Genomic DNA, 24,819 nt, shown 5'->3' on the forward strand with positions numbered 1-24,819 from the left:
ATTTGGAGTCTCTATCCTGCAAGTTTGTGAACCACTAGAATTCATGTTTTCAACCTTTCCTCTGCAATCGTGGGGGCTAAAATCTTTATTATTAAATCTGAGATTCTCATGTAGTCATTGGATTCCAGGAGCTGGAGCTGTAAGAGAAACACCAAACTTTGTAAAACTCACAATGAAATCCTGAGATTGGTCAACACTGGGTATTTATATGGCCCCTATCACATAGCATGTTAGCCCCTCATATACATCAATTAATTCATCTGCATAACACCTTCTGCAGGGTCAAGAAATAATTTAGATGGGGAAGCTGAAGTGTGGGGAGTCTAAGGGCCAGATTTTCACAGGTATTTGTCCACTTAACTCCCATTGAAATTAATTGCATTTAGACACCTAAATACCTTTAAAAATCTGGCTCTATGTAATAAGCCCAAGGTCACACAAAAATCTGTTACATAGCTGGGAACTGGACCCAGATATCCTAAATCCCAGTCCATTGGCCCCATCCTCCCTATTCTCAATAGAGGTAGGATGCTTACTAAACCCTGAGTGAGACACAGGGAGGCAGCTGCAGCAGGGACAGGATTTGTTTACTTTTCCATTGCCCCCTCAATCCTACCTCCCTGTGCAACAACATAGTCCTCCTGTGACCTAATGTCCATTCTGCACGCAGGGAACGCGACCACTGGCCAGTTGACTAGTTGCCCAGTTGCCCATCGGCCCGATTTGGTTCTGTCCTTATGTTGAAGGTATAAATGAAGTATATCAAATAAGTAGGGTTACCATATTCAAACATTTAAAAAAGAGGACACTCCACGGGGCCCCGGTCCCGCCCCTGCCCCAACTCCGCCCCTTCCCCGCCCCTGGCCCAACCCCACCCCTACTCCGCCCCCATTCCAACCCCTTCCCCAAAGTCCCTGCCCCAACTCTGCCCCCTCCTCTGAGCACCCCGCATTCCCCCTCCTCCCTCCCGCTCTGATCTTGGTTGGGGGTTGCTAAGTGCTTCCCTGCTCCCCACTCGCCCCCCTCGCCCCTGCAGCCTCTGCGCCCCCTGCTCCCCACTCGCCCTGCAGCCTCTGCACCCCCTGCCTGCCCTGCTCCCCACTCGCCCTGCAGCCTCTGCACCCCCTGCCTGCCCTGCCCCTGCAGCCTCTGTGCCCCCTGCTCCCCACTCGCCCTGCAGCCTCTGCGCCCCCTGCCTGCCCTGCCCCTGCAGCCTCTGCGCCCCCCCGCCCCTGCAGCCTCTGTGCCCCCTGCTCCCCACTCGCCCTGCAGCCTCTGCACCCCCTGCCTGCCCTGCCCCTGCAGCCTCTGCGCCCCCTGCCTGCCCTGCCCCTGCAGCCTCTGCACCCCCCGCCTGCCCTGCTCCTCCTCGCCCTGCAGCCTCTGTGCCCCCTGCCTGCCCTGCCCCTGCAGCCTCTACACACCCCCCCCCCTGCAGCCTCTGCTCACCCGGCGGAGTGAGAGCTGCAGGCTCCACGTGGCCTCTAACACTGCCGGCTGCTCTGTGGGGGAGGAGGGAGCGGGGGAGGGGGAGGGACTCTGGCTGCTAGAGGCCCTAGTGGCTGGGAGCGGCTTTCAATCAGGCCAGGCGTCCAATCAGCTGCGCCGCACTCCGCAGGAGGGGAAATCCCGGACATTTCTTCTTGATTAGAAATCCCCCCCGGCGGCCATTTAACACTGAAAAACCCGGACATGTCCGGGGAAATCCGGACGGATGGTAACCCTACAAATAAGAGGCTCTAACAGTATGTTAAAAAGGGTATTAAAAGCCCATACTACATGAAATATAATCCTACTTTATATGAGAATGTTGCTCATGGACTTCTTCTAATTAGAAGGAAAGTTCATAATCAAATCTGAAATTAAAAATTGTTTCCTAATCATATTTCCCAATTCTAAACCTGATCTAATGTCTAAACCTGATCTAATGTTTGACACTGTTAGTCCTAGATCAGATTCCCTCCTCTCCTACCACCTTCTAGCTTGATGTAAAAATAATAGTGTGAATGGAGAGAGAATATCTGTAATACCTGCTCTTTGACAGACAAGTTCAGCAGTGCTAATATTTTTTGTTACTGTGTAAAACTCAATTATCAACATTAAGTATTAATTCTTTTGTTTACCAATGATAGTTTGTCAGCTGTTATAAGTAGAGTTCCATCTGCCAGTTAAACTATATTGTAAATTATTGTAGAAATTAGCAACTCAAATTTTTTGTCTGTCCAAATGAATACGTGAACAAAATTGCACATAATGCATCCCTGGAAGAAGAAGAAAAAAATCACAGGTATACTGCACAAGCATATGCCAATCAGGCAAAAAAACAGGCACACATTGTGATTATCTCAGTTTTCAAACCTGGAAGAGACAAGAATGTGTTGCTAAATGAGAGAGGCAGTATGTCATGCTCACTGAGATAAAAACAGAAGCTGCCAGACACTTTGGCTTTATTCTAAGAATCTTTGCTTGAAAACTCCCCAATCTTTTCTTTATGCTTATTCTCCCTCATATTCTCATTCTCTCTCTCTCTCTCTCTCTCTCATTGCTTTCTCATTCTCTCTCTTATTGTTCTCTCTTTTCCTGCCTTTGATGCACATACGTTGTCACATTTCATTGACTCTCCCCTCTTCTCTGTTCTTAGGCCTGGTCTACACTACGAGTTTAGGTCGACTTTAGCTGCGTTAAATCGACTTAAGCCTGGACACGTTTACACTACGAAGCCCTTTCTTTCGACTTAAAGGGCCCTTTAAACCGGTTTCTTTACACCACCTCGACGAGGGGATTAGCGATAAAATCGGCCTTAGGGGGGTCGGAATTGGGTTAGTGTGGACGGAATTCGACATTATTGGCCTCCGGGAGCTATCCCACAGTGCTTCATTGTGACCGCTCTGGACAGCACTCTCATCTCAGATGCACTGGCCAGGTAGACAGGAAAAGCCCCGCGAATGTTTGAATTTCATTTCCTGTTTGCTCAGCGTGGAGAGCACAGGTGACCATGCAGAGCTCATCAGCACAGGTAACCGTGATGGAGTCCCAGTCCCAGTCCCAGGATCGCAAAAGAGCTCCAGCCTGGACCGAACGGGAGGTACGGGATCTGATTGCCATCTGGGGAGATGAATCAGTGCTGGCCGAACTCCGAAACAGTAAAAGAAATGGCAAAACATTAGAAAAGATCTGCAAGGCCATGAAGGACAGAGGCCATAACAGGGACGCACAGCAGTGCTGCGTGAAAATTAAGGAGCTAAGGCAAGCCTACCACAAAGCCAGAGACGCAAACGGAAGGTCCGGGGCTGAGCCGCAAACATGCCGCTACTACGAGGAGCTGCATGCCATTCTAGGGGGTGCAGCCACCACTAGCCCAAGCGTGTGCTATCAGTCCCTCGCTGGAAACAGGGAAGTGGGTTCGGCGGACGAGGAAGATGAGGATGGAGAGAACATCATAGATAGCTCACAGCAGCAAGGAAGCGGAGAAACCAGTTTCCCCAACAGCCAGGATATGTTTGTCACCCTGGACCTGGAACCAGTAACCCCCGAACTCACCCAAGACCCTGTGGGCACACAGGGGACCTCTGGTGAGTGTACCTTTGTAAATATTACACATGGTTTAAAAACAAGCGTGTTTAATGATTAATGATTAATTTGCCCTGGCAATCGCGGCCAGTACAGCTACTGGAAAAGTCTGTTAACGTGTATGGGGATGGAGCGGAAATCCTCCAGGGACATCTCCAGAAAGCTCTCCTTCATGTACTCCCAAAGCGTTTGCAAAAGGTTTCTGGGGAGGGCTGCCTTATCCCGTCCGCCATGGTAGGACACTTTACCACGCCAGGCCAGTAGCACATAGTCTGGAATCATTGCATAACAAAGCATGGCAGCGTATGGTCCCGGTGTTTGCTGGCATGCAGACAACATCCATTCCTTATCGCTCTTTGTTATCCTCAGGAGAGTGATATCATTCACGGTCACCTGGTTGAAATGGGGCGATTTTATTAAGGGGACATTCAGAGGTGCCCCTTCCTGCTCTGCTGAACAGAAATATTCCCCGCTGTTAACCACGCGGTGGGGGGGAGGGGTGAAGTGACCATCCCAGAGAATTGGGTGTGTGGGGGAGGGGAGTTAGTTGGGTTTGTGCTGCATGTTAAACCTGAAACCGCAGCCCCTCCTTTTACATTGCAAACCCATTTTAAATGGCCAACCCAACGGGTGCTTGGTATGGTTAATGAGAGCAGTACTGTTTTAAACCATCCCCACTTGTTAACAAGGTTAAAAAAGCCAAAAGACTGTGTCTTACCATGGCTGCCTGCAAGCTGAAATCTGTGGCCTGGCACTGCGTGAGTGATCTCTCACACCAAACCGGCAGGCCCTCAATATAAGAGGAAAAATGCGACCTTGTAACGAAAGCACATGTGCTGTGTGATGTGAACAGCAAAATCTAACGTGAAAGAGTGTACCCATTGTTCTCAAAAATGTATCTTTTTTAAACAACTCTCCCTTCTCCTCCACCAGCTGCAAATGTTTCACCTTCACAGAGTCTAGTGAATATTCGAAGAAGGAAGCGAAGGACGCGTGACGAAATGTTCACTGAACTACAGACTGCCTCCCACGCTGACAGAGCACAGCAGAATGTGTGGAGGCAGTCAATGACTGATTTTAAAAAAGCCCAATATGAGCGAGAGGAGAGGTGGCGGGCTGAAGAGGAGAACTTGCGTGCTCAAGAGGAGAAGTTGCGTGCTGAAACGCGGGCTGAAGAGCAGAAGTGGCGTCAACTTGTACTCATAAAGCAAGAGTCGATGCTCCAGCTGCTGGAGCATCAAAGTGATATGCTCCTGCGTATGGTTGAGCTGCAGGAAAGGCAGCAGGAGCAGAGACCGCCGCTACAGCCCCTCTGTAACCAACAGCCCTCCTCCCCAAGTCCCATTGCCTCCTCACCCAGACGCCCAAGAACACGGGGGGGGCCCTCCGGCCACCCAATCACTCCAGCCTAGATGATTTCCACTGCAATAAGTGTTAAAGTTTTAAAGTTTTAAAGTGCAGTGTGTCCTTTTCCTTCCCTCCTCCCCCACCCATCCCGGGCTACCTTTGCAATTATCCCCCTAGTTGTGTGCTGAATTAATAAAGAATGCATGAATGTGAAGTAACAATGACTTTATTGCCTCTGCAAGTGGTGCTTGAAGAGGGGAGGGTAGGGGAGGTTGGGGTGCTTGGTTTACAGGGTAGTAGAGTTAACCGGGTGGGTGGGTGGGGGGGCTGCGATTTCATCAAGGAGAAACAAACAGAAGTTTCACACCGTAGCCTGGCCAGTCACAAAACTAGTTTTCAAAGCCTCTCTGATGCGCACCGCGCCCTGCTGTGCTGCTCTAACCGACCTGGTGTCTGGCTGCGCATAATCAGCGGCCAGGCGATTTGCCTCTACCTCCCACCCCGCCATAAATGTCTCCCCCTTACTCTCACAGATATTGTGGAGCGCACAGCAAGCAGCAATAACAATGGGGATATTCTTTTCGCTGAGGTCACAGCGAGTCAGTAAGCTGCGCCAGTGCGCTTTTAAACGCCCAAATGCACATTCCACCACCATTCGGCACTTGCTCAGCCTGTAGTTGAACAGGTCCTGACTCCTGTCCAGGCTGCCTGTGTATGGCTTCATGAGCCATGGCATTAAGGGGTAGGCTGGGTCCCCAAGGATCACGATAGGCATTTCAACATCCCCAATGGTTATTTTCTGGTCCGGGAAGAAAGTCCCTTCCTCCAGCTTTCGAAACAGAAGAGAGTGCCTGAAGACGCGAGCATCATGTACCCTTCCCGGCCAGCCCACGTTGATGTCGGTGAAACGTCCCTTGTGATCCACCAGGGCTTGCAGCAGCATTGAAAAGTACCCCTTGCGGTTTATGTACTCGGTGGCTTGGTGCGCCGGTGCCAAGATAGGGATATGGGTTCCGTCTATCGCCCCACCACAGTTTGGGAATCCCATTGCAGCAAAGCCATCCACTATGTCCTGCACGTTTCCCAGAGTCACTACCCTTGATATCACCAGGTCTCTCATTGCCCTGGCAACTTGGATCACAGCAGCCCCCACAGTAGATTTGCCCACTCCAAATTGATTCCCGACTGACCGGTAGCTGTCTGGCGTTGCAAGCTTCCACCGGGCTATCGCCACTCGCTTCTCAACTGTGAGGGCTGCTCTCATCCTGGTATTCTGGCGCTTCAGGGCAGGGGAAAGCAAGTCACAAAGTTCCATGAAAGTGCCCTTACGCATGCGAAAGTTTCGCAGCCACTGGGAATCGTCCCAGACCTGCAACACGATGCGGTCCCACCAGTCTGTGCTTATTTCCCGGGCCCAGAATCGGCGTTCCATGGCATGAACCTGCCCCAGTAACACCATGATTTCCACATTGCTGGGGCCTGTGCCTTGTGAGAGGTCTAGGTCCATGTCAATTTCCTCATCACTATCGTCGCCGCGCTGCAATCGCCTCCTCCTCCTCCTCAGCTGGTCCTGGTTTTGCTTTGGCATGTCCAGGCTCTGCATATACTCCAGGACAATGCGCGTGGTGTTCATAGTGCTCATAATTGCCGCGGTGATCTGAGCGGGCTCCATGATCCCACTGCTAGCTATGGCGTCTGGTCTGAAAAAAGGCGCGAAACTAGTATCTAAAGACCAGGGGAAGAAGGGAGGGAGAGAGGGAGGGAGGGAGGGGCGAGTGACGACATGGCGTACAGGTACAGGGAATTAAAATCAAGAAAGGTGGCTGTGCATCAGGGAGAAATACAAACAAATGCCCCCCCCCCGAGATTGAACTCCTAAGCCTGGGTTTAGCGGGCCGTTGATTTGACGGAGGGAGGGGGGAAGGAAATGAATACAGAACAAATCTATTTTTTACATCTTAAGACGACAGTGCAGCATGACTGATAGCCCTCGGCATTTTCTGGGTGCTTGGTAGCAATGTAACCCTACGTGTGCCAGCCACATGTCTGCCAGCACCCAGATCGCCCTCGGCCTTTTCTGGGTGCTTAGCAGACAATACTTGGCAGAAAATAGTATACTACGACTGGGAGCCATCATCGTCCAACGAGGACGGTTAAAGGCAAGGGGTTGCTGCTGTGTAGCAATATATGCTGTACAGTAGCCAGAAGGATCGGTAAAGGCGCTCAGGCTACAATAATCTATGAGCATTTCAGGCAACCTGTAAATTTGTCCGACGAGGACGGTTACCAGTCGTAATAAACCATCTACTGCCAAAAGGCAAGGGGCTGGTGCAATGCAGCCCTACGGCTGCCAGCCCCACAGCTACCAGCATCCCGATCGCTGATGAAGGCTACCACTCATGCTGCACCGTCTACCGCCAAAAGGCAGTAAGCTGCTGCTGCTGTTTAGCAATGCAGTCCCACGTTTGCCGGCACCCGGAAGACATATGGTGACGGTGAGCTGAGCTGAGCGGGCTCCATGCTTGGCGTGGTATGTTGTCTGCACAGGTAACCCAGGTAAAAAGGCGCGAATCTATTGTCTGCCGTTGCTGTGACGGCGGGGGAGGGGCCTGACGCAATGTACCCAGAACCCCCCGCGGCACTGCTTTGCATCATTCGGGCATTGCGATCTCAACCCATAATTCCAATGGGCGCCGGAGACTCCGGGAACTGTGGGATAGGTACCCATAGGTACCCATAGTGCAATGCGCCGGAAGTCGACGCTAGCCTCGGTACTGTGGACGCGGTCCGCCGACTTCATGCACTTAGAGCATTTTATGTGGGGACACACACAGTCGGCTGCATAAAACCGGTTTCTATAAAACCGGCTTCTATAAATCCGACCTAATTTTGTAGTGTAGACAAGCCCTTTACACTCACGCCTAGTGGTGCTTTAGCCAGAGCTTGCAGCCTCTCAGGCGAGTTTTAGTCATGTGTGAAGCTCAGTTTGATCGAGCGCTCCTTTTCTGCCTTTTCACTCTTGCAAAAGATTAAAAGGTGGCGTCACATCGCTCCCCTGCTCCTTCTTGCAGGAGGGACTTAAAAGGGACAACAAAAACTATTCACTTTCAATAAGCATTTTCTTGCAAAAAAGGGACTTAGCTGTGCAATTTGAGGCTGGTGGTGAGGACTGGGAAGGCTAGAGATGCTTCATACTGCTAACAAGGGAAGGAAGCCTTCAACTGAGGCAGGTAAGAAGTGTCTGAATCTGAGTGTTTTACAGAGTGACTTAGTCAAATCGGTAGATTTTCATCATTTTGTAACTGAGGAAAGCATCTACAGCAAAGAGCAGCAGGGATCTTGTATCGGCTTCCTTCCATTCAAGATGTAAAGTACCTGTAATAATTGTGATGTATTGGAACATGCTGTAAATTCAATTGCAAATGGATTTGTGTAGAAGCTGCATTTACACTGCATGTTTGTCCTTCTGTTTTATTTCAATGCATGAGTGACTAGAAATAGAAAATGCAGCTTTTATGCAAGCAGGACTTTGCATAAGGCTGAATTCAGTGCTTAAGGGGAAATCTCAATGTGCTGTTCAGTGTCTAATTCCAGCTCTTAGTCTTTCAACCTTGCAGGCTCCTGACATTCTGCAATTTGTTTCTAACAACTGAACACACACAATTAATTATAATTATTTGAGGTTTAGAGTAAAATCTAGAGTGGAGTTTGTTGCAGTGATAGTGATTTGTTTGCCTGACGTTTCGTCAGAAGAATAGCTATGCCCCTTTAGACATATTGTAAAACCTAGTTCATGTTTATGTTCTGTTAATAGAGATTAAGTACCATCCTGAATGAAATATGGAACTAAAACTCATAAACTGCACCCGTGTTTAGTAAAGCAATCACAAATTAGAATGATGAATTTATATCAGTTGTCAAATGGAGTTAACTCTGGAAGTGCTGTTCACAAGTACACCTGGATTACTATAAAGGGATTTCCATATAACAGCTATTGAGATGGACTAATTATCAGTCAAAAGGTCTGAACTTTAAGCTGTCTGTCTGAAATAAAATTATAAACCTTAGTGTCCCTAGTTTTCAGAAACATGCCTTAGGTTGCATAACTAGTGTGATGGTTGAAAGGGATTTAAAGACAAAAGTAATTTCACAATTAAATTATGTAAAAATAGGAATATATATGTTACCTAAAGCTTTCTCCATTCACCATGACTAAAATGTTTAGCTATTGGGATCTTTGTTTCAATTCCTCATTCATTTTTTGGAATCCTGTGCTCCATTTTATAATCATTGTCAGTGTACATGACCTAAGACTTTTGAATAAGAAGGATAGTATTCTATAAACAGCAGGATTATTCTTTTTCTCTCCATGGTAATGCAAAGATTCCATTAGCCTCTCTTGATAGTCAGACCTTTATTAGTGATTTAAAAAAACAAACAGCATGCAATTGTCAGGGTTATCTATTTGTAAAAGTACGGTATATTAGTAAATTAAACTGCCATTGGAAAGAGAGGTATAATAAGATAACTTTATAAGTTCCTGTGAAGTAAACATAATTTGACAGCTAGATTGGAGCATTGTTGACCTATAAAGAGGCACAATGTAGAAGGAAATTAATAAATTTGGTAGACAACTTATTGGTCTTTATGCAAGTTTATACTAATGCTATGATACACGGGTGCCCATCACCACATATTTTGTAAAAATCAGCGGTGACGCTTTGTGTGTACATTCACATAGCTGATTTTACAAGATAGGTAGCGACAAGCCACCATGTATCCATGAGTGGGATCGAGTCCCCAGGGAGTTCTAGTCTCCCTCCCATCAATGTACAGGGATTCATATGCATTATTCCCTTTACCTTCAATGGGAGATATCCATGCAAATCGCCCCATATTTGAAGGTGTGCACGGGACCCCGTAGCACATTGTAGGAAACTCCAAATGAGGCAAAATATCAAAAACTTTCTTAGGGATTTGTCAGGGATATTTTATTTTATTGTCAGTGAAATTTTATTTAACTTTCTTAGGGATTTGTCAGGGATATTCTATTTTATTGTCAGTGAAATTTTATTTAACGTATAGTTTAAAACATTGCAAGGGCCACGACCATAGCAGTATTTTTTTTTCAAAAATTTCAAAAATTTAACGCTACTTTCACACTTCAAACCTGCATAACTGCATGTCCGATCAATGTCTGCTATGCTTATAATTTCTAAATTAAAAAGGAAGGGAGTGATTTTTTGTATCTCAAACTTGAAAGGATCCGTCTGTTTCTTATGTAGTGTTTTAAAAGGATGCCTTCATGCTGTCTTAATGATGTTAATAACATAAAAGCTAAGCCTTGATAATAGGTTAACTTTACATACCATTTAGTCAGTTATAATACATCCTTATGAGACAGCAGACCTGGGAGGTCAAAAGCTTGGTGCAACTCTGGCAGCTTAAGCCAGTAGTAGTAACTCTGTTTAAAACTGAATTGCACATCATTTATCTCTCATTTTGGCAGATGCTAACTCTGCCCTACTAAACGTTAACTGCATGATTAATATAAATAGCAGCATTTTACTGATGTTCCAGTAGATGTTGCTGAAGAGCAAAGGAAAGATCATTTTTATAGAGAAATAGAAATGCAGTGGGGTTCAAAAAGCAAAGAAAAAATCTCAAAAAATGCTGATAGTATTTATGCAGGTTGCTGATTGATTAATTATATAAGATCATTACATTAGTACACCATTCTACAGGGTGCTTTTAAAACTGAAGATGCATTAGTGGTATTATTCCAGTTTTGTTGGATACGTGATAGGTCTGTTTGCTATTTGAAATTAAAAAAATTGAGTTTACTGAACATTGCTATTTAGAAAGCAGATTTTCTCAGAAGAAGAGCTGAAAAAGCTCTTACCCTTAAGAGTAATGATCAAACACATTATAAAAATGTGCACCAGTTGCTAATATGTAATGAAATGTTAAGAAATTAAAAGCATGCATTATTAAAAGTTCCCTGAAATGGTACAGAATTCACTTTAAATGACCGTAGGGTATCATAAGTTAAGAGAATTCTCTGTTGAAAACAATAGGGAATTCTGCTTAAAAGCTGATGACACACTATAGCACTAAGAAATAAACTTTCTTTTTTGTATTTTTCTGTGTTCTCAAATGCATAAGGAAAAAAAAATCAGCCCACCCTGAACAATTGCTGCTTTATGTGGGAAGCAGATAGATTTTACTAAAGAATTCTTTAGATTTTCACAGATGTCTATGGCAAAAATAACATTACTTTGTTAGTGGGATTCTATTTCTGAATACACTATAAAGAGCTTAAAACAGTTACAGTGTAGAAATTATTATGACTGTCATAATGCCACACCTGTCAACAATAGTTGATACCTAGTCTGTGTGTGTGTGTGTATGTGTGTGTGTATATACATGTATAAGATACATAAATTACAGCAAGTTTTAACTAGTGTACATGTATGTAGACTACCCCATATCACTTGAGAGCAGGATGAAAATACAATCTGTTTCCTCTCCTGCACGCATTAATTTAATTCTTCCCATTTACTTGTCCAATGCTTTCATCTGCTCACTATTGTAATACCTTCAAAGATGGGGTCCCACTCTTGGCAGTCACACTTGACACTATCAAACATTATAGACATCACTTATCATACAGATTTGCTTTCATAGAATCAAAGTACGGGGAGTATTATTGTGATTAGTGTTCAATTCAGTTTAGAGTTAAATTTCTGGGTGTTTATCTTTCTGTGTTTATTTGGAACAGAAATTGGTTATGCATAGCTCTAATGTACACTGGAAATGCGTTACTCTATGCCCTGTATATCGTATCTGGGAAGCTTCTATGTAACTCATACCATCCTTTCATCTAATACACTGGAGTTAGGTCCAATTCTAGCCATTGTATACAATACATTGTAGTTAACAGGGGTTTTTAATCCTCTACATAAAATTTGTGAAGAGCCGCAATGCCATAAAGTTCAATTTCAATATTTTGCTTGTACGGTGCTTATTAAAACTCTTACTCGAACTGCAACTCACAACTGGTCCCAGATCATGTAAAATTTACATCATGTATTATGATGTGTAGTATGATGTAAAATTCTGTAATAACCTAATGCAAAGTAACCTATTAGAAATCAAAACCTATGGTAGATCACTTTTTCTGATTGTTCATACCAAAATATCTTTATGTCTATTTCATACAGTGGAATAATGTGATATTAAAGGATCCTACGAATGGCATTTTTGTGGCATGTTACCAATATTGGAAACAAACATTAATGAGTAAATTTTCAGTGCAATACTGTAGGATTTCATCTACATGCCTTAACGCTGTATATTCTGCATAGGGGAAAAAATGTGCATTTAACAGGATGAACATATAATCACTTATTTATTTGTGATACCATTTTGATTATTTATATATGACCAACCTGTATTATCAGGTTTCGATTAATGGTAACCCTTTTGGTGTTAACACAGGCATGAAAGGAAAGCAGTAATTCTTACAGCCCCATATGTTCCCCTTTATTAATGGATTAATGTCTATTTTGAATAGGCTTTCTTTGATAATGTTTAGCTCTTTACCTTGACCCTTTCTCTTTGGACTAGATGTCAAGCTCAAAATAGGCTTTTATACAAATTCCATCTAGGCAGCACAACAGAGGCAAGCAAGCTGCCACAAGATGTTACCATTTCTAAAAAGTGTTGTCTCCAAGTTGTGGGTGGCATTTCCCCCCCTCTTTATGCATTCAACAATGATCTGGTAAAGTAAGGAGAATTAGAACTTTACCTTCCTCATGAAATGAACAGATTTTGATTCTTAGAAATGTGATATATTACAGTGTTTATATCGAGAGTCACATATAAAGCTAAATCCCCTCCATGAGGCTGAAAATTAAACTATCCGTGTATATCTGGGTGGGGGAGTTGAGGGGAAACAGGCTTAAATATATCTGGTAAAAGATTCTACGCATATAGTAAATACACAAGAAATAAAACCATTCTAAACCTAATACAAAATGGGCTAAGTAAGTCATGCAGGATGTTTGTGTGTTTACACAGATTTATTATAGCATGTAGCGATATCTAGGTCTAGCACCAAAATGCACACACACAAATAAATGTATAGATGTATACACACACACACACATACATATACACATATAGTCTCTAGAGGTCAGTAGAATGTAAGGAATGGGCAAATGTTCAGCTCTCTAATATTGAGACCCAGAGACACAGTATAACAGTTGTCACCACTGAGAAAAGATAAATATTCTGTTAATGAAATTTCAAAGTGAAATAATTAGTCACAGTTAACAAAGAGCCAAATGAAAGAGAATCATGTCTGTCTTGTTGGGGAAATTAGTTTAATCTATTTATTTTAGGCAAATTCCTGATAAACGTTCATTTATGTGGCGAGAATCTTGACAGAAACCCAAGCTATAATTATTGTATAATAGTTCATTATAGTGTGTCTCCTTACCACCTTTTTCTGAGATGGTGTTTAGAGTGACTGGAATAAAAATCGAAAGTCTTTTGTGACATGTCTGAGTACTAAGCAAAGCAGGAACACAATGCAGACAATATAATTTCTTTTCATATTTATCCATTCATCCTCACCCATTCTTCATAAATTGTTTTAACCTTGTTCACCTTCTGCTAAAATTTAATATTCTAAGTGACACAAATCTATGGTGGTTTGAGGGTGGATAGAGCTGTCATTCATATTTTCCTTTTTTGGGGGGAAAACCCTGTTTTTGACAGACTTTTTCTCTACTTTCAAAAGCCTTTATTTTAACCTGTTATGATTATTGGTTTGGTTTCATATTGTTAAGTTAAATTTCCTCTGAGAGGGTTAGCAATGCAGTGGCTCAAGGCTTTCATCTCTCAAGGAGTTGGTTCAAATTACAATTTGTGTCACAAGTGGAAATGAGTTTGGTGTCCCTAGTGGAAATTTTGTCCATACCTTAAAAACACAATTCAACACAATTGTAATTCCCTACCCAAAAGAGGTCAACGAGTAGAATGGCTAGACGGATGCAGTTCAGGTTTGGGTTACATTAATATGGAGCTGCAGGAGAGGTTTTGCATTCAAATTCAAACAGGAGAAAGTACGATTTACAGAAGTTCTGATTTGGATGCTGACTTTTGCATTGCACGAAAATTTTCTTTTTTTCAACTGAAATTCTGCTCAGCAGAGAAAATATATGATGCTTTGAGAAGAAGGAATAAATGTTTAAATAAATTTGACTAAGGCTGGAACACATAGAAGTGCCATGCGCTGTGGTTCTATTCGGTCCGTAGGAATACCATAGCACACCTTATATCATTAGAGAGTTGTGTTCTTATTAAGCAGGCCTACCTAGGAAAAAAGGTGAATAAGGGCAAAGGTCATTATAAGAAAATTGGGAAAATTAGCTTCGTGGAACTTGGTGGCATTCTATTAGTACAGCAACAATTCAAACATCATATACTTGATGCACAAGATGGACTTTATGCAAGACCCCTTGCGGGGCATTTTTGCCGTTTATACCATTTCTGTTGCTCAGCAGTCAGGTGATCAATCTTCAGTGGCTGTTGGCTCAAAATCTCATTCTGTATTCTGCCAGACAAAGAGGCTCTTTGCATATGGAAGAGCGCTCCTACTTTTGCTATAATAGTATTGTATTTTCTTTTAATATTTTTTAAGAAAACACAGAGTTGTCATAAGTTCTACAGTGATTGAACTTGGAAGGTAAACTTAGTCAATACCTGCCTGCACTTAGCCTGCGCTGTGCTTTACTTGCAACAGAGCTGTTTAGTCATCTGTTTTCATAGGCATTACATTTCCTCCTCCACCACTATGAGAGAGTCTTTTACAAGGTTTTGTTTCTTTATAGAATAAATAATAAATAGTGAAACTGTTCAGGATACATCAATAACATGGAAACATAAAGTTAAATATTAATTGATAATAGTGCTATAAAGTAGTGCTTTGCATATCTACATGGGAAATTTCACAGCATAATAATAGGTGTAATTATATAATTATAATTATGTATGGAGGCTCTTATTTTGGAAAAAGTAGAGTTATATCAATAGAACTATAGTGGTGATGGTATTATTTATTTACTGTTATTACAGTCTTGTCTGTAAATTTGGGCAAACCCTTAGAAGTAATTCACTGTTGTTGTTTTTTTTCCTCTTCACTTTTTTTTTCTCTTCCTCTCCCCTCCCCCTTTCAGTTTGTCATCCTTCTGTGATACTTGAGACCTTTTTTGTTTCCCGTTTGTTGTATGTTGAGGTATAAGATGTTGATATTGTGTAGCTCTTGTATTTGGACTTAGGCAAGTTGTCCCTTTCAATTTTACTAGGTTTTTAGTTATTTTTATTAGGATGCCCCGGGGTTATCCTTTGAAAACTAAAAATCTAATGTAGAAGGTTGAAGAGCTCAACTGTCAAAATAGTTTGCTAAGCATTTTCCTTGCTAGAAATCTAATTAATAGCTAAAGATATTATTCTGACTTCTCCCCAAAGTAGTTTATGAAATCAAAATTTTAAATTGTCATTTTTTGCTTATGGATCACTTACTGCAGATGATGCAGGACTAACAGCTTCAATGGGCCCGGTCTAACAAAACTAGAGCTCTGAAGACAGACAGTCCTGCAACGTGCTGAACACTCTTTGGAGATGCTGAGTGCCATCAACTCTGTGACATCAACAAAATTTGAGTGTGATCAGCATCTCATGGGATTAAGTCCTTATTTTCTCTATGCTATAAAAAGACTAAAACGGAGATAGTCACAATGAATATTTCCTGCATTGCAAATACATTCACTTTTCTGTATATGTTTTGCAAAATCTGACATAGTCATATCAGATAAATGTGTGCAAGACAAGAGGAATGACTTCTTCATACAACACACAGGTAACTTCTGGAACTCACTGCCATGGGATGTTATGATGGTTAAAAATATAACTGGATAACAAAAACCTAGATAAGTTCGTGGCGGATAGATCCATCAATTGCTATTAGCCAAGATGGTTAGAGATGCAACCTCATACTTTGGGCAAACCTAAACCTCTGATTGCTGGAAGCAGGGAGGGGAAGACTGGGTGGATCACTCCCAAATTACTCTGTTCTGTACACTATCCCTGGAGCTCTGGAACTGGCCACTGCCGAAGACAGGATAGTGGGCTGACCCAGCATAGAAGCTCTTATGTTCCCGTGTTCTCACTGAAGTGCATTGGAGTTCTCCATGTACATCCCATGGTACAATCTGGACCAGATCAACTACATGTATGGAACACCTGAATGCCAATTAGATTTGCACACACATACAATCCTACAGAAGAAAGTTGGGGAGGCTGTGTGGATGGGAAAGGTGGCTAGGTAGAATATTCTCTCATCCACATTGCATAGCTATTTCTCTTCCCTGCTTGGTTTGCATCTCTGCTCTTTGTGTCCCTGGGGGAAGCTGCTTAGTAGACCTGAAAGCTGTGGTAACAAGTGCTTTGTGTGGTATGTTTTGCCCTTTCTATGCAGTGGATCTTGCAAACAAACTTTCATGGTTAGTCACTGCTTCCATGGGTATTAGTAATTCCTTGCTGCTGTGTCTTCCAGAGATTGGTCAGGGAGTTCGCAGGTTCCCAGCCACAGGAAGCTCCTGTTTGTGGGATGAGGACAGAGAGCAGATCTCAGTCCTCTGCCAGAAATCCTGGTCAATCTCTTTTCCTTATTCACACAGCCACTGATCTTAAGAGAAGGATTCACTGGACAGTTAACGCTTTGAGAGTCACGAGTCTTGGGAGGCCTCACTCCCCTTCTATGGTTGTTTTACATATTAAGAAAAGAATATGGCTCAAGTGCAGAATATGATTTACAGACACAACTCCCATTATGAAATTCAACACCCATGCACATATGAGGCCAGAATTGGTGCCTAAGAGCCCTGATCTTGCACTCAGATGTGAGCAGGTGAAGCCCCATTAATTTAAATAAAATTGTTAGGATATACTGGCAAATGTTCTGGTAAACCATGTGAAGTAACAATATCAATGAATCAAGCATAGGATTGTCTCATTTTGGGTGGTATACACTGAAGGATTTTTTTAATCTGAAGTATATATTTTTGCTTACTTAGAGTTGACATGGCCATATTGATATGTTTATGAGCAGCCAGCCAACAAATGACTGTAATTTAACTTCAGTAGACTACATTTTGTTTTAGATATAGGCATACAAGGCTGTTGTTGACCTCACTGAGAACTGGGTGCATGCATTTGAGGGCAGAATTTAATTGCAAATATCTCATACTGGATTTAAAAAATCATCAATTTTCAATGGGTTAATAGTCATTTTTAATTTCACCCTTTAAATTGTATAGGAAGAAATATTAGTAATGAAGAATTGTGTGCTTCTATCTGCATGTACAGAGTATACACATGTGAATCCAACATTATCTGTGCCATCATGTCTTCTACTGAGATAAGAATAGTTGGTTACTATATTTCTTCTTAACAAGAGAAATGGTATTTTTAGATAATAGAAAGACAAAAGTGCTTGTCTTATGAAGAATATCAACTCACTCACAGAATTATATCCATACTGCAGTAACCATGGCATCCTTCATATCCAAAGTATTCTGAAATGACTCTAATAATCAATATGACTATAAAATAATAAATTGTTTCTATTAGATTATTTAATTCTCTCTCTGTCACTCACACACACACACACACACACACACACACACACACACACACACACACACACAGAGCGCCCCCCCCCCCAACACACTGTTGATTTGGATGCATTTTGTGATCCCGATTATGGTTGTGGATTTGTTAATGTAAAATTGGTAATTGTTGGGCTTTGAAGAGGGATGCAGCATCTTCAGCAAGAGCTTATTAAACTGTAAAATATGGATTGCCTTTACCCTAATGGCCTCTGAATCCTATTACCATCCCATTAGAGAGTGTGGGATTTTAGTAATTCTGTTGTTGTTTCCAGTGGGCAGTAACTATAATGGGGAAGGGCAGGGGTTAATGCAATTCATCTCTTTTAATACTTGTAACTCTGAGTCCCTTATCACTCTGCATGGTTTCATTAGGTTTTTTTTTTTTTTTAAATGCCAAGAGAGGTTCTTTAAGCACCTCAAAATAAAAAAAAATAAAGAACTTGAGATTTCCTTAGTTATCTCCATTTTGTAAACAGAGGAGAAATGAATAAGTTGGTATGTAAACATGTTGCAAAATAGGCTGCAGTGTAGAAGGGTTTTCAATTACTGTCATTATACCAAGAGCTGTATTAAAATACCTCTTCAGTCAAGATCATTATTATATTATTATTTATTTATATTGCAGTGGCACCCATAATGTACTAATCATTTTCTAGATATATAGAAAGGTATCATACTTGCCCCAAAGAATTTAACAGTCTGAAAGGGAAAAAACAGAGTGGGGGAAGTGGCACAGCTAGTTTCACATTTTATTTTTGTCTGTTGGTCTGTCTTTTTGCCCTCCTACCTTGCAGTTATTAGCTAGCTAATTTCTTACAGGCTTTACAGCAGAAGCACACCTTGAGGAGGGATTTGATTAGCTCAGAAAGAGGATGCTGTGTGTAGAGGCCGTTGGCACTTTCCAGTAGAGGATGGGACCAACATATTGACTGCAACAACTGCATAGGAAGCTGGTACCATATCTCATATAATAGCTAACACTGAATTCTCTTTTTAAGTTCTCCCCTGGTCGTCTTTTTCTTTTTAAATTAATCAAATAAACCAAAATATTGAGGTTATGACACCCCTGCTTGACCCTCTTTCCTCTCCTGTTCACCTTCTAGCTGCAATATTTGGTGCAATTGAGGAGGGTTATTATTTTCTTGGTCAAGATAATTAAAATTAAAAAAGAGAAAAATAGTGTACATAATATATTTATTAATTGAGGTCCTCTGAAGAACGTGGTAGTATAAAAATGCATTAAGTAAAGTAATGCAGTTAAATTAACATTTTTAGTATTAAGATGACTCTTAGAATGCTGAAAATGAGCAGAAGATTCATTACTTTTAATATTTGAAGGTAAATTAATTCAGTATCTCATAGTTCTGTTGATTTCATTTTCCTTCATATTCTAATTTCATGTCAGTGAGATTGCAGTAATATTTACATATTGTCTTTGCAGCTTGCAATATAGTTACTGTCTTAAATTTCCCACCTGGATCCATTTAATCTCATAATAGTTTTTTGGATGTAGACTTGTGGAACATCATAAATGTTCAGTGGGAAAAGTACCACTGTGGGCTTTGGAAATTACATTAAAAACATCCTGTATATGTTTTAAATAAAAATGAGGCGGTGTAAAGAATATTAACTAAACAAATTAAACTGGTATGGTAATAGGCAATTTACATTGAATCCCTACATTTGTCAGTGTAGATGCACTGGTGCATGAATTTTCTGCTTGTTCTTCTTAGCACATTTTTATTTATAAATAACAGTAAGTGCTCTCTTGTGCATAGACAAAATTCTGCTTTCTGTGGTATGGTTCTGAATTCTAGGGTCAGGCTACAAGTCATCATAAAATAGATCATCAGAAAATGAACCACTTGGCACAACTGTTGTGTTCTAAGACTGGTTCTCTCAAATTGTGCTAGGCCCTAACTCTCCACTCCATGAATTATAGTGGTGGAGTAGAGAATGTTTATGAATCCTGTTTACAGTCAAGGCTTTAAAATTGGGGTATGATCCATATAACTTAGCAAGTGCTCCCTGGATCTGCTTGTGGCCCTATACACACTCTTTCTTTGACTACTTAAGCATGTATAGTCTGACACTGAGACTGTGCAGAGATCATGTAAGCATTCCTGGCTAGCGAAAATGTGTTAGCCAAATGGGCTCGTTTCCCCCTGGAGCTGCCCAATTACCCCAAGGAGGCACGGGAGTCTAGAAGACGGCTTCAAGTTTTTTATTGATCAGTCAGCTGAGTGGGTGTCTCCCTCGACTATTGCCAGAGGGAGGAACACACTTGCAAGCACAGAGCAAGCCTTTTTTATACACAGAAACAAACAACTTAGCGTGCATACATTCTGCTAACCTAAGGAATTTTAAGTTCCTTTCTAGGGGTAAATAGGATACATTTGTTGGACTTCCTTGATTGATTATCTTGTGCAATGTATGGGAAAGCAGCTACTTGTGGGAAAACAGGATACATCTGGGATAATAGGCAAATAGTTGACCTTTGCTCTAACAGGATTTTCCCCCCTTAAAAGCATTTTGAGAGCTTTACGGCCCCCAATCCTCAGCTTTTACCGGCTGGTATAGTGCCATCATTTGTTGGTATACAATTTGATTAGTCATTTGTCGGATCAATGCAGCTATGCAGGGAGCAAAGCAAGCTAGAATTAATAGGGTTATAATAAAGAGTACAACGAGGAGAAAACCTTTTTGAAGCCATCCTAGTTGCGGTAGCCAGGATGTAAACCAGTCCATATTCCACCCTCCCCAGGTTTGAACTGGGACATGGGCTAACTTTCTCATTTCCTTCGTTAGCTGTTTTACCGCTTTTCCATTATCGTCGATTTGTAAACAGCAATTAGACTTATTTAATTTTGCACAAACCCCTCCTTTCTCTGCTAGTAAATAATCAAGGACTATATGGTGCTGATAGATTGCATTCCTCATTTGGGTTGATTGATCGGCCAAGAGATCGAGAGCTGTGGCTGTTTGGTTAGTTAAGATCTCCAAAACAGCCTGTAATCTGATTATTCGATTTAGGTTATAAATAGGTTCTCTGGCCCTGGATATTAACTTATTAGCGTTCCAAGTGGCCGGTCCATAGTGTTGTATAATTTTTTCAGGGGGCCACTCCTGAGCTTCCCACTTTTGGGAGCTTCCGGCGGCCAGGGTGGAGTCTACGAACCGCCTTTCTCTAATTAAATCATCATACACCTTAATTCCCAACTTATTTCCCTGCACCTGGGGTAACAGAAAGAACAAGGGTCTTATATATCCAACATAACATATTCCTGACCAGTTTGGAGGCAATCTTCAGTAGGCATAGGATCCACAGATCCAATAATGGCCCTTTAGAGCCCAGGTTCCATTAGCAAAGGGGCCATTTCAGGTTTCGTCATCCTCGTCGTCCTTCATGTGGTCAAAATATAAAGGATTACTTGGCCCTAAAGGTCCCCCCCACAAGCCCATCAGCTGAGTTGCAATAATTACATTTCCACGCCCCAGCTCCCGCCTTTCAGACACAATCGCAGCCCCATTTTAGCTGATTGGTGCTAGACCAGAACTGGCTGAAACACCATACTCGGGTTCCATTCTGATGCTGCCATGCCCATCGATGCCACCGTACCACGTGGTCCTTGCTAGTGGTATTGTCTCGTGGGCAAACTAAAAATAGCATATCAAAGAACCCATCCTGTCTTACCGCTTTGCAACCTTCGCCCGTATAGTGTTGGAAGGAGCATCTTACCCAACTATTATTGGTAAGCCTTACATGGGTCTGGTTCCATCGCCCCTGATATTTAGAACAGTCGTACGGGCGACAATAGCGATCCCAGCAGTCAAACCCTAGGGATAGAGTTCAATCACACTTGCTTTTTCCCAAGTACACTCCCTCTCCCTTCCGCCTTGTTCGATTAAGGCAGAGAACACCCACTCCAGAAGAGTAAAGTCGCCAGGGGCTACTATCCTCAGTCCAAACTCCCGTTCCATCGTGGACTACACTTAAATTACTGAGCCACCATTTGGGCTGTACCGGCTGGGCTACCCAAGGCCACTCATTTAGCTCCCCTGGGCCTCCACACACCCAACAGTTACTGAGGTTAAAGGAGTTTGCTATTGTCTCCCCCAGCTGTACAAACCTATTTTCCCAACCATAATAGTGATGGAAGTACATAAACAGAGATATTAACAACAATTTCATTATCTTTTTCTAAACAGCCCCTTTAGTCCGTCCAGCTGCTGATACTCCCAGGTGGAGTCTTCGCCTGTGCCACCCCGGGCGTCCGGAACCGGGGCGGGCAGAGGGCTGGTGTCCTCTTCCGCTGATTCAGTCTCCGGGTTTGGGTTCAGAAACCGTTTTACCCGCGTATGGTGTGTCCATTTGTCACTTCCAAGAACTTTAACTGCCGCCTGGCTGATGAGCGAGACAGTGTGCGGGCCGTCCCACCGTGGTGTGAGGGGGTCACGCTTCCACTTCTTGACGAGGACCTGATCACCGATCTGGAACGGGTGCACGGGCTGATCCAAGGGAAGGGCCTGAAAAGGCACCGCGTATCGATGCAGCTGTAACAAAACAGATTGCAGCCCAGAGACCTGTTTCCATAAGGAGTCCTTCCCCATTTCCCAGTTTACATCCTCCCGGAACCCCGGGATAAGGATTCGGGGAGGGAACCCGAAGACCAGTTCAAAGGGTTAAAGCTTAAGACCCTTACGCGGGGCCCTCCGAATGCGGGTAAGGGCGAGCGGTAGCGCATCAAGCCACTTTAAACTAGACTCTGTGCATAGTTTAGTGAGGGTATTCTTGAGAGTTCTATTCATTTATTCTACCTGACCCGAGCTTTGCGGCCTTCAGGGTGTATGCAACTTCCATTGTATACCGAGTGCCTGGGACACTTGTTGGACCACTTATGAGGTAAAGTGGCTTCCCTGATCAGACTTAATCGTTTTGGGGAGATGGAATCGGGGAAGTATTTTATGCAACAGGGTCTTAGTAACAGCCCGGGCCTGATAGTGCCGGGTGGGGTAACACTTTACCCATCCGGTAAGCTGGTCCACAAATACGAGTAGGTATTTATAGCCCCTGCAAGGGGGCATTTCTGCAAAGTCAACTTGCCACTTTTGGAAAGGGAATGTGGCCCAGGGCCAGCCTCCCATTGGGGCCGGAGGGCCACATCCCTTTTGGTTGGTTTGTTGACAAACAGGGCAATTACTAACAATTCTCTGGGCTTTTATGTGCATGCCCAGCCCCTTAAGGGATCGGGTGGCCAAATTAACCATTGCCCCCGACCCCATATGTCCCTTTTTATGTATGTGCCGAAGAATTTCCTGAAGCACCGGTTGGGGGACAAAAATCTCCCCCCCCCCCCCGGTAATTTCCACCATCCAGAGGGAACCTGCTGGGCCCCCGCAGCCTGCGCGTGGCATACTTCCTCAGCTGTGTATTGGGGGGGGGGGTTAGCTTTTGTATCTTGAACCAGGAGGAGCCATGAGGCTCCTTCTTGTGCGGCCTCCTTTGCGGCCTGATCAGCCAATTGATTATATTTACGCTGTTCGGCCTCCGGGGCCCTTCCATGGGCACGCACATGTATTACGGCAACCCGGAGGGGAAGCATCAGGGCCTCAAGAAGTGTTTTGATGAGACTCCCATGTGCGATTTTTTGGCCTGATGCTGTGATAAATCCCCTTTCTCTTCACAGGGTCCCGTGAGCATGTACCACCATGTAGGCATAGCGACTATCAGTATACAGGTTAATAGTTTTCCCAGTCCCCAACCGGAGAGCCTTAATAAGAGCCACTTTCTCCGCCGCTTGGGCGGACAAATTAGGGCTAAGTTTAAACTTGTGTATTCCTTTGTCCTTAATTACTACTGCTGCTCCGGTAAACCGCTTGCCATCTATCACATAGCTGGACCCGTCAACGTACCCTTTAATTTTAGGGTTGGGCCAAGGCAAGTCCGAGAGATCAGGGCGGGGTTTGGTTTCCTGTTGCAAGACTTCAATACAGTCATGAGTGGGGCTGGTCTCATAGGAAACCCGAGGATCGGGCAATAGGGTAGCTGGGTTAAGGGAGCTAACTGTCCTAAAGGTTAGGTTAGGGGCTAGCAAGAGCCCTACTTCATATCTGGTATGTCGGCTGGGATTTAGATGCTTTTCCCCAGCGCCTGTCCCCAGTATTTGAGGCACCCCGTGGGGAACCACAACCTCAGTGTCCCCTCCCAGGGTCAATTTTTCAGCCTCCTGTACAAGGAGAGCGGTTGCTGCAACGGCCCGTAAACAGGCAGGCCACCCCTTGGCGACAGGGTCCAACACCTTTGAGTAGTATCCAATGGGTCGCCAGGTTGGTCCCGACCTTTGGCACAGAACTCCAGCAGCCACCCCTCCCCTCTCATGAACGTATAGAGTGAATGGCCTCCGAGGGTCGGGGAGGGCTAGAGCAGGAGGCTGAACCAAGGCTTCTTTTAGCTCTCGAAATGCTTTTTCCATCTCTTTGGTCCACGTCCAATGGAGCAGACCTTCTTTAGTTAAGGATTCATATAATGGTTTGGCTCTTCCCCCGTAGTCAGGGATCCAGAGCCGACAAAAGCCAGTCAATCCCAGGAAAGCCCTTAATTCTCGGGGGCTCCGGGGTTGAGGGCTATTGAGTATAACCTGGATTCTTTTTTTTTTTACCCAGACTACGACTTCCCTGGCACAAATGATACCCAAGAAAAGTGACCTGCTGCCTAACCAGTTGTGCTTTTTCCTTTGAGACCTTATACCCCTGTGCCCCAAGGTAATTAAGGAGCTTTATAGTCTGCTCTTTACAGGCTGCCTCTGTTCCAGTACTTAAGAGCAAATCATCGCAATACTGGACTATGTTACATGAGGGGTGTCTAGCCAGGAATGGGGCGAGGTCCCTTCTTAACTGGCTGCCAAAAATCTTGGGTGCACAGGTAAGTCCTTGTGGGACAACGGTCCAAAGGTATTGAGCTTTGTAGTGGGTATCTGGGTCCTCCCACTCGAAGCCAAATCAAGGGGGATGGAAAAGAAGGCATCTTTTAAATCTATGAAAGAGAACCAACTGTGATTTTTGGGAACTTGGCCCAGAATAGTATGGGGATTCGGGACGACTGGATAGGGAGCTTCTATTAACTTGTTAATCTGTCTTAGGTCCTGGACCAACCGATACTGCC

The sequence above is a fragment of the Emys orbicularis genome, chromosome 20 (genome assembly GCF_028017835.1).
Source record: "Emys orbicularis isolate rEmyOrb1 chromosome 20, rEmyOrb1.hap1, whole genome shotgun sequence".
Classification (NCBI taxonomy): Eukaryota; Metazoa; Chordata; order Testudines; family Emydidae; genus Emys; species Emys orbicularis.